The 8540-nt window shown below is 34.8% G+C and overlaps 1 pseudogene; it reads left to right on the top strand.

Annotated features, from left to right (window-relative positions):
* The window catches only part of LOC112915568 (myotilin-like), a 117704-nt pseudogene extending 109849 nt beyond the window's left edge, over positions 1 to 7855 (top strand).
* The last annotated feature ends 685 nt before the right edge of the window (positions 7856 to 8540 follow it).

Raw genomic sequence — 8540 nt, forward strand, 5'->3', positions numbered from 1 at the left:
GGGGAACCTTTTAGCCTCAGAACATGCCTAACTTTGTTTAGAATATCAGGGTGTTTTCAGTGTTAGGTATAATGGGGAGTAAGAGGACCGATGTGTACTGAGTACATATACAAGTCTGGGCACTTGGTTTTATTACTGGGACAACTTCAAGTTGCTTTTGATCCTGCCAATGCTCCATCACGTTAATTAAAATAACTGGCATATTTGCGCTGTAAGAACTGATGTATTTGCCAGGAACTTGGAGTCAGAGAAACTTGATATATGCACCCCATATCCATTCATTTACATACCACCATGCCCAGGGAATAGCTGAGAAACCTGTTGCAATGGTGCACTTACAGTGTTAAACAAAAGGAAAACTGTTGGCTGTAATTTGAAAAAAAAAAAAAAAAAACTAAAATGGGTTCTTCTTGGTTATTTTTCTAACAATACTGAAAATATTTTAGACCTAATTTGCTTATGCAAGGGGTACTATCTCAGAGAATTATCAATTATTTTATGCCATAAATGATGCTAGCTCCAACTGTTTCCATTCCATCAAACCATTTGCTTCTGTCTAACATGCTTCCATTTACTCCATGCATAGAGTCCAGAATTATTTTTATAAAATACATATTGATCATGCTACTTCTCTGCTCAAATCCCCCTCATGGCTTATTATGTATGACTTTTAGAATCGATTCCATATTCTTACCGAGGTATTAAAGAATCCCTATAAGTTGATTCTAATCTCTCTCTCAGTTATTATCTTCTAAAATACTACTCTATTGGACAAATTCTTCACCTTATGAAAACTATTTGAAGCTGTATCAATCAGAATATAAAACAAGAGATAGAAAGCTCTGTAGGTACTTTAACAAGAAAGAAATTCAATACAGGAAATTAAGTGACTAAAAACTGGTGGAAATGCTGAAGACGAAAACTGGATTCTCACTCAGGGTCCAAGAACAATTCCCACAGCAATGAAGAATTGATTCACTAGGGTGGCCACTTCCTCTGAAGCCAACATAGGAGCTAATGTCAATCAGAAAACCCCTACCAGAGCTGACACCTCACTATCAGAATACTTTGGAAAATAGGCTTAGAACAGAGCTGTATAAAAACTACCACCAAAATTGGACTGAAATTGGTCTCCAATTCATTTCCTCCTTTCAGTTATCATTTTTATCATTGTTTTGGGGAAAATCAACTTCCACCTTTGGGAGAGAACAAGAGTCTCCGGTGGTTGTCCTTCTAGACACCTTTATGTTTCATTTTAAAGTGAGTTTCTTTTCTGATATATCAGCATTTGAGTGAGGTCCTTAGATGTTTATCATACAATCTCATTTAGAAGGAGAGAAAGTGTTCTTTTGTAGAGTAAATAATTTAAAAACCAGAGAAAGATAATTTAAGAGAGTGGAAGACAGAAACAATTCAAAGATCTGAAAATCTTAATTTATGTTGATAGATTTTATTTCAGTTTCCTAATGATTGAGCATCATAAGAAAGATTATTTTGTGGCCTGGCCACTTTATACATGCTATCTATTAATCTTTCAACCACTTTTCATCTACCATCTTGGTAGGTATCCTTAATTTAACAGAAGAAGAAAATTAATCTCAGGGGAATAGATTTTTCCCATGCTTAAAAAGAAAATGTTAACATTAAAAGGTAATTTGGATTGCTAATAATCCTCTTTCTTATGTAAAATAACAGTCATTTTTTACGTTCAAAATTTATGCCAGTAGAAAACATTAAAAACATTATTTTGTTATTGACTTTGCATTGTTTAAAACTGTGGAAGGAAGGTAAACAGAAATAAACATCTTTCAGTTAAACTCAATAAAAAGGTAAATTATTGTGAAAGAACAATTTACATTACTTAAATGGTGTATAGAGGATTATTTGGCAACAACTCAAGCTACTCACTGGGGTAAAGCAATAGTATTTCATGGTGTGGACAATTATTGGTACAATGTGTACTTTTTTCCCTTTAATAATGGCATGTTCCCTTTTGTCACAACTGCACAAGACAGAATAATTAAAGTACATTAGCTACACTGTGGAAGGGACATTTGGTTTTAATTAACATTGGACCATAAGAAAGGCAATTTGCTTTATATTACCATTCATTCTTTGATGCACACATACAGACATATACACAGAATCTGTGCACTGAAAGGCAACTATGTGAAATGCTACGAAGCTTCTCAATCAGGAGTTACACTAAAGCCTAACTAAAATGTAGAAAATGTTTTATGTATTAGGAATCCTTTCTTCTCTTTGATATTTTAGACAGTTGTGTGGCATCCTAATGTAACATGACTTAAAACGAGAAGTCAGTTTTGTAGTGATTATTCCAGAAGCGGAATAGACAATCGACAAAGCCACCTGCCATTCATATGGCAGGAACAGAAAGCTAGAACTCACTAGAGAGTAAAATTGCAATGCATATTCATTTTAAGTTAGAACTTTAAGAAATGAGACTGACACCTCTGATTTGTCTAATTCAATTCAGTGAGAAAGTTTAACTTGTAGTTGGGTAGAGTGTCAATGAAACCTATTTCCTATAGGTTTGGAATGCAGGAATGCATATAGATTCCCTGCATGATAAACTAATGTTACCCTATTCCCCCACCAGAAGGATATTGACCGTGTATCAGTTAGCTTTTGTTGCATAACAAACCACTTCAAACGTTACAGATTTAAAATAGTGACCAGTTATTTAATTCATGAATTCTGTGATTTGGCAGTGGGCCTTATTTGGGTAATTCTTGTTTCAGGGTCTCAGTTTTATGTCTGAGCTCAACAGTATGGTCAGCTTGGAAGTGTTAATGTGGAATGACTGCAGCTGGAAGAATGTCTCCTCTCCCCATGGTCTCTCACGCTTCAGTAGGCCAGCTGAAACTTGGTTACATGACAACTGGGCAGGATTCCAAGAGAGTAGAAGTGACTCTGGATTCCTGAGCTCCAGAGAATTGGCATGATGTCACTTATACTACATTATATTGGCCAACCAAGTCCTTCAGCCAGCCCATATTCAAGACCTGGAAAGCAAAATCCCACTTTTAAATGGAAAGAGATTCTAAGCTACATTGAAAGGATGTGAACATAAGGAGGACTGAAAAGTTGTGGCCAGTTTTTCAATCTACTGTACCACATCGGGAAATATATTTTATTGGTGACAGAGTTCTCTTGATAATGAATTGCATGATAATGAAACCTACAAACAAAAATAGGCTTCAGAGGAGGGATGGAGATATATCTATCTATCGATCTATTGATAGATAGATATAGTTCTTTCAGTCTTCCCATAATTTTTTTAATGTCACCTCTGGTTCAGCATAAATAATCTTCTGTGACTCCTAAGTGAGATTCATTCCAAGTACCTCAGACTGCTCTCCAGCAGTTCTACACTTATACCAGTTTAACTTATTTTAACATCCAAATCTTCAACATTTCTGAATATGTCCTTTCTGGCCCCCAAAAATTGATACCCAGAGAATCTCTTAAAAAACTCAGATTATTTTGTTTTCATGTAGTTTCTTACATCTGTATCACTATTCTCAAATTTACTTCACACTTTTAGGTGTGTTCTCTACAGCTTAGGTCTTCCTTGCATAAGACTCATTGCCTTGAAAATGTGTTTTTACACATAATTTTTACCTTCAGTTGAGTTCATTTAAAAATTATATCTCATGTTTTAAGTATTTGTTGATAGGAATGCTTTTGTTATCTATTTCCATTATAATACCTTGTAGGCAGGGATAATTTTGTCTCCTTTGTAGCATTTACTCAATCTACACTTCTGGGTATTAATTATTATTAGTGCTAAATTATCATCTGTCATCTCTCTATTATACACACATATACATATGCAGATATATATATGCATACACAGATATATCTATACATGTGTGTATAAATGAGTATAGATAGAAGGATACATAAATAGATAAGTGATAAAATAGTTATTGACACTTAAATTACTCATTTGAATGTCAGATGTAATAGCAAAATATTAAAATTTCAATACATACATGGACACAGATAAGACATTTTATTTTTTTCACACTTTGATATGTTCCTGATTAACAATAATCATCTACAAGTATGTGCATAATAGTGCCCATAGAGAAATTTTAAACATTATTTTTAACTCTTAATTGTAGAGAATGATGTGATTATTACCAGAGGGGAGGGCTGTGGGGGATGGGTGAAATAGGTGATGGGGTTTAAGGAATGTGCTTGTTGAGATGAGCACTGCATGATGTATGGAAGTGTTGAATCACTATATTGTATACATGAAACTAATATAACACTGTATGTTAACTAACTGGAATTAAAATAAAAACTTAAGTAAAAGGTTATTTTTGACAAGAATGAAAATAAACTGTACAGTCTGAATAAGGAATTAATAAAGTACAAAGAAATATGAAATGAAAGAAGACTCATGAACATCAATGTGCTGCTTTAAGTTTTTTTTTTTTTAATTTTTATTTATTTATGATAGTCACACACAGAGAGAGAGAGAGAGAGGCAGAGACACAGGCAGAGGGAGAAGCAGGCTCCATGCACCGGGAGCCTGACGTGGGATTCGATCCCGGGTCTCCAGGATCGCGCCCTGGGCCAAAGGCAGGTGCTAAACCGCTGCGCCACCCAGGGATCCCAGTTTTTTTTTTTAAAATCCTCAGTACCTAAATGAAAATGAGAATTAAAGTCATATCCTCTTAGGTTTTTCTATAAAAATGTCTTTGGATAATTCTGAATCTTTATAACAATAGTATATAAGTATTATAATAGTCATGGTTTTATTATACTTGAAGGCAATAGGAGTCAAAATTCTAAGTTCTTTCAGATATCAGAGATATTCACTTAAGATTGGAGAGGTACCCCATTTTTATTTTGATGACTTGTAGTTGGACGTCTCTCATCACACTTGAGCTGTAACCTTTGCAACCTTGAGAGATACTAATAGACTCATTAGGAGCTGAAACTCTTGTGTCACGTGATCCTGGGGTTAAATCTCTGTTCTGCTATTGAAATGTTTTTAGTAATAAGTTACTTAAAAGCCCCTTAGTGCCCAATTTTCTCATCTGTGAAATATAAGAATCACACCTGTCTTTCGGGTTATCATTAAATGAAAAAAATATATGCATTATAAAACTGGTGAGGCGCTTGTATTCAGTTCAAGATGATGATACAAATATCAGATGAAGTCCTTTAACTTTCCTCATGACCAGTATGTTTGTTATTCTTAGATTTTCTTTGCTTATTAAAAATGGGAATTAAAAATAAATACTTCATGGTATTATACATATACATGAATAAAGTAATATGCATACATGCACTTAGAATGATTTCTAGTAAATGACATTCAATAAAAGTTAGCTTTCTTTCAAAAAATTGGGGATCCCTGGGTGGCGCAGCGGTTTAGCACCTGCCTTTGGCCCAGGGCGTGATCCTGGAGACCCGGGATCGAATCCCACGTCGGGCTCCCGGTGCATGGAGCCTGCTTCTCCCTCTGCCTGTGTCTCTGCCTCTCTTTCTCTCTCTCTGTGTGACTATCATAAATAAATAAAAATTTTAAAAAAAATCTTGAGACCAAATTGTAGTGATAGACTGTGTTAGCAGGATGCGTGTTGATGACTCTGAAAATCCAGATGACTGTGAAAAGTCTGTGGCATGCGCTGTAAATATTTGTTGTGACACAAGGATCATGAGAGTCACAACATGGTATAATTGGCCCAAACCATACATATGAATAATAACACTAATAGGTATGCATTCTAGCATTTAAAAAATGAAATCAAAGTCTACAAAGCTTAACATGCCTAAAGGCATTCAATTAGGTGTTCCAGTTTGGTCTTCTGATTCCAAAACTCGTTATTTTTTTTCCTCACTACATTACTCTTTCATTCATTTCTCACACACACATACACACACACACACACACACTCACACACACACACACACTGCAACTAAAACTTTTTTGAAACAAGAGACTTAAAAACAAAACTTTTGGTTTAAATTAACTTCTTCTGACTACTGCTCTCTACCTGCTATCATTGATCTGCTTTCACCTATCAGCATATGACAAAATAAATAATCGGAATGGTCTTAAAATAAGCATATTTCAAGGAGGCCTTAGGCACTTATAAATTAAAACGTCCATCATGATATTTACAAACTCAAATAAATTGGAAACTACTATCACTTCCAAATTAGGCCCATTTGCAAAGCAAAGAATCTATGAGATTTTATGGGGCATTTCTACATACTCAAGTCATTATTTTAAATTACATTTTTAAAAATTTTATTTATTCATGAGAGACACACACACAGAGAGGCAGAGACACAGGCAGGGGGAGAAGCAGGCTCCACGCAGGGAGCCCCACGTGGGAACATGAAGGTGGTGCTAAACCGCTGAGCCACCCAGGCTGCCCCCCCCTTTTTAAATTACACTTTAACAATAAGCCCAGTAAGCACTCAAGTCCAAGCCTTATCTGAAAGATCATTGTTCTTATTTTTACTAATTTGGCTTTAATTTTTTAATAATTAATATTGGATTTTGCAGGAAATGTAATGCATATAAAAACATGTTTTGTTGAAACCTCCAGCTCTTTTAGCCAGACCAAACAGTCTTCCATGATCCAGCCTAACTCATGCACAGAGCAAAGATGCTCTGACCCTTCAACAGTGAATTCTCACATTACCATGTCCCCTTCTGCTTTTCCTGCTTCTCTCCAGCAACTTTCGGGTTCCAACCAGAGCCAAAGGGTTATAACCACCTATAACCAGTCCTCAGCAAGCTCCCTAGGTTCCATATTGCTATCACAGTCTGATTACAGCAGCAGTAAATCCCTTCCACTGTGGACTCCAATTATTGTCAACCCTAAGGTGGCCAACTTATAAATGTTAAACCATCCCAAACTGCAAATTGCACATCAAACTGCAAATCAGGGAGTTCCAACCATGAAATACAAGTATCCAAAAAGAAACTTAATGTCAAGCACTGGAAAGAGAGCTGAAAGGTGAGGACAGCCTTCATCGTAATGGAAATCAATGGCTAACATCTGAGGAGAAGATGGGTTGCAGATTGCTAGGATCGCAAAATGTAGAGGCTGTGTTTCGAGCTCAAAATTACAGAGAGGTACAAGATTTACCAATGCACAGTTCTGAACATGCCCCACTGTACGTTCCAACATTACAAGTATGAAGTAGACCATTTTCAAAGGGAGATGTGAATGGTCACACCACATCCCATTCAAGTGCCAGAGAACATGTTGATTGAACTAGAAGACAGATTCTGCAGTATAAACTTCATAGTGAGCGGATAACCAGCCCTTTATATGTTATGCTGTGTAAGTAGCAGCCCAGTTAATTAGACAACTTTCAAAAAACAATGATATCTGACAAATTTTCACTCATTCATCTTTGAAGTGGAGACAGCTTCAGATGCAGGGTTTTTGCATGTGTTGCCATGAGCAAAACAAGAGAAGCTACGTACACTGTGCTGCTGAGCATCCTTGTAAAAAGAGAAGAGTGCCAGTGTTTATCTTTAGACAACAAAACAAAAACTTTGAGGGAGACTTGGTGAAACTAGAATACCAGATCTCAGTAGTACCTCCACCAAAGCTTTTCTAGAAAAAAATAATGAAATGGTGCAATTCAATACCGATTAAAGAAGCTTATAGCATGATAACTATAGACTAATTCTTTTACTAATAAAAGATGTCAACAAGAAAGGTTCTGGTATTTGTAGTTAATAAAGCTAAGTTAATGAGTCACCACACGTAACAGATTAGATGTTACATATAATCCAAACCAAACTCTTCCAATTCCTAAACTGTTACGTGTTCAACCAAACTATTAATAGCCATACTATTAATAATATATTTGATTAAATTTTTGAAATAAATCCATATCTCTTAACAGAATATGACTTTATTAGGTAATATAACTGATAATATATATGTAGTTTATACTTATATGTTATACACATGCATATAATATATATGTATACATATAGATGTATATTATTTATCCCTTAACTCTTAAATATTCTAGCTGCTTATACAGTATGTGAAGCCTACAGAAAATCTGAGTTTATAATAGAGAAGACTATCTAAAATGTGGAATTTTAAGCTTTAAGTTATATACATTTGACAATTGCAGGTTATGAGTTAATACAAACTTTTTAAACACATTTAATGCTTGCAATAAGGTTTATTGGTACTGCTTTCTAAATACTGCTTAACCTGTTTTCTCTTATACTTACTAAAATGGTAGAGATTATCAGTGTTCCATAGTTTTATGTCAAAAGAATAAAATTTTGAATATTTAAAACACATTTTTCTCATGCTAAAATAGGTATTATTTAAGTGATTTTTTAAGGAAAAGCAAACAGAAGGTAATTATGATTAATTTTTCTTTCCTCTCAATCTTTTGACTCCTTTAAAATTCCTAATTTTCCTACTACTTTATTTTCCATTAGATTTATTTTTTAACAAGATTTTTTTTTTTAGAGAGCTTTATTAATTGTGGTAACCTTCAAGTTC

Source organism: Vulpes vulpes, chromosome 14 (genome assembly GCF_048418805.1).
Source record: "Vulpes vulpes isolate BD-2025 chromosome 14, VulVul3, whole genome shotgun sequence".
NCBI lineage: Eukaryota > Metazoa > Chordata > Mammalia > Carnivora > Canidae > Vulpes > Vulpes vulpes.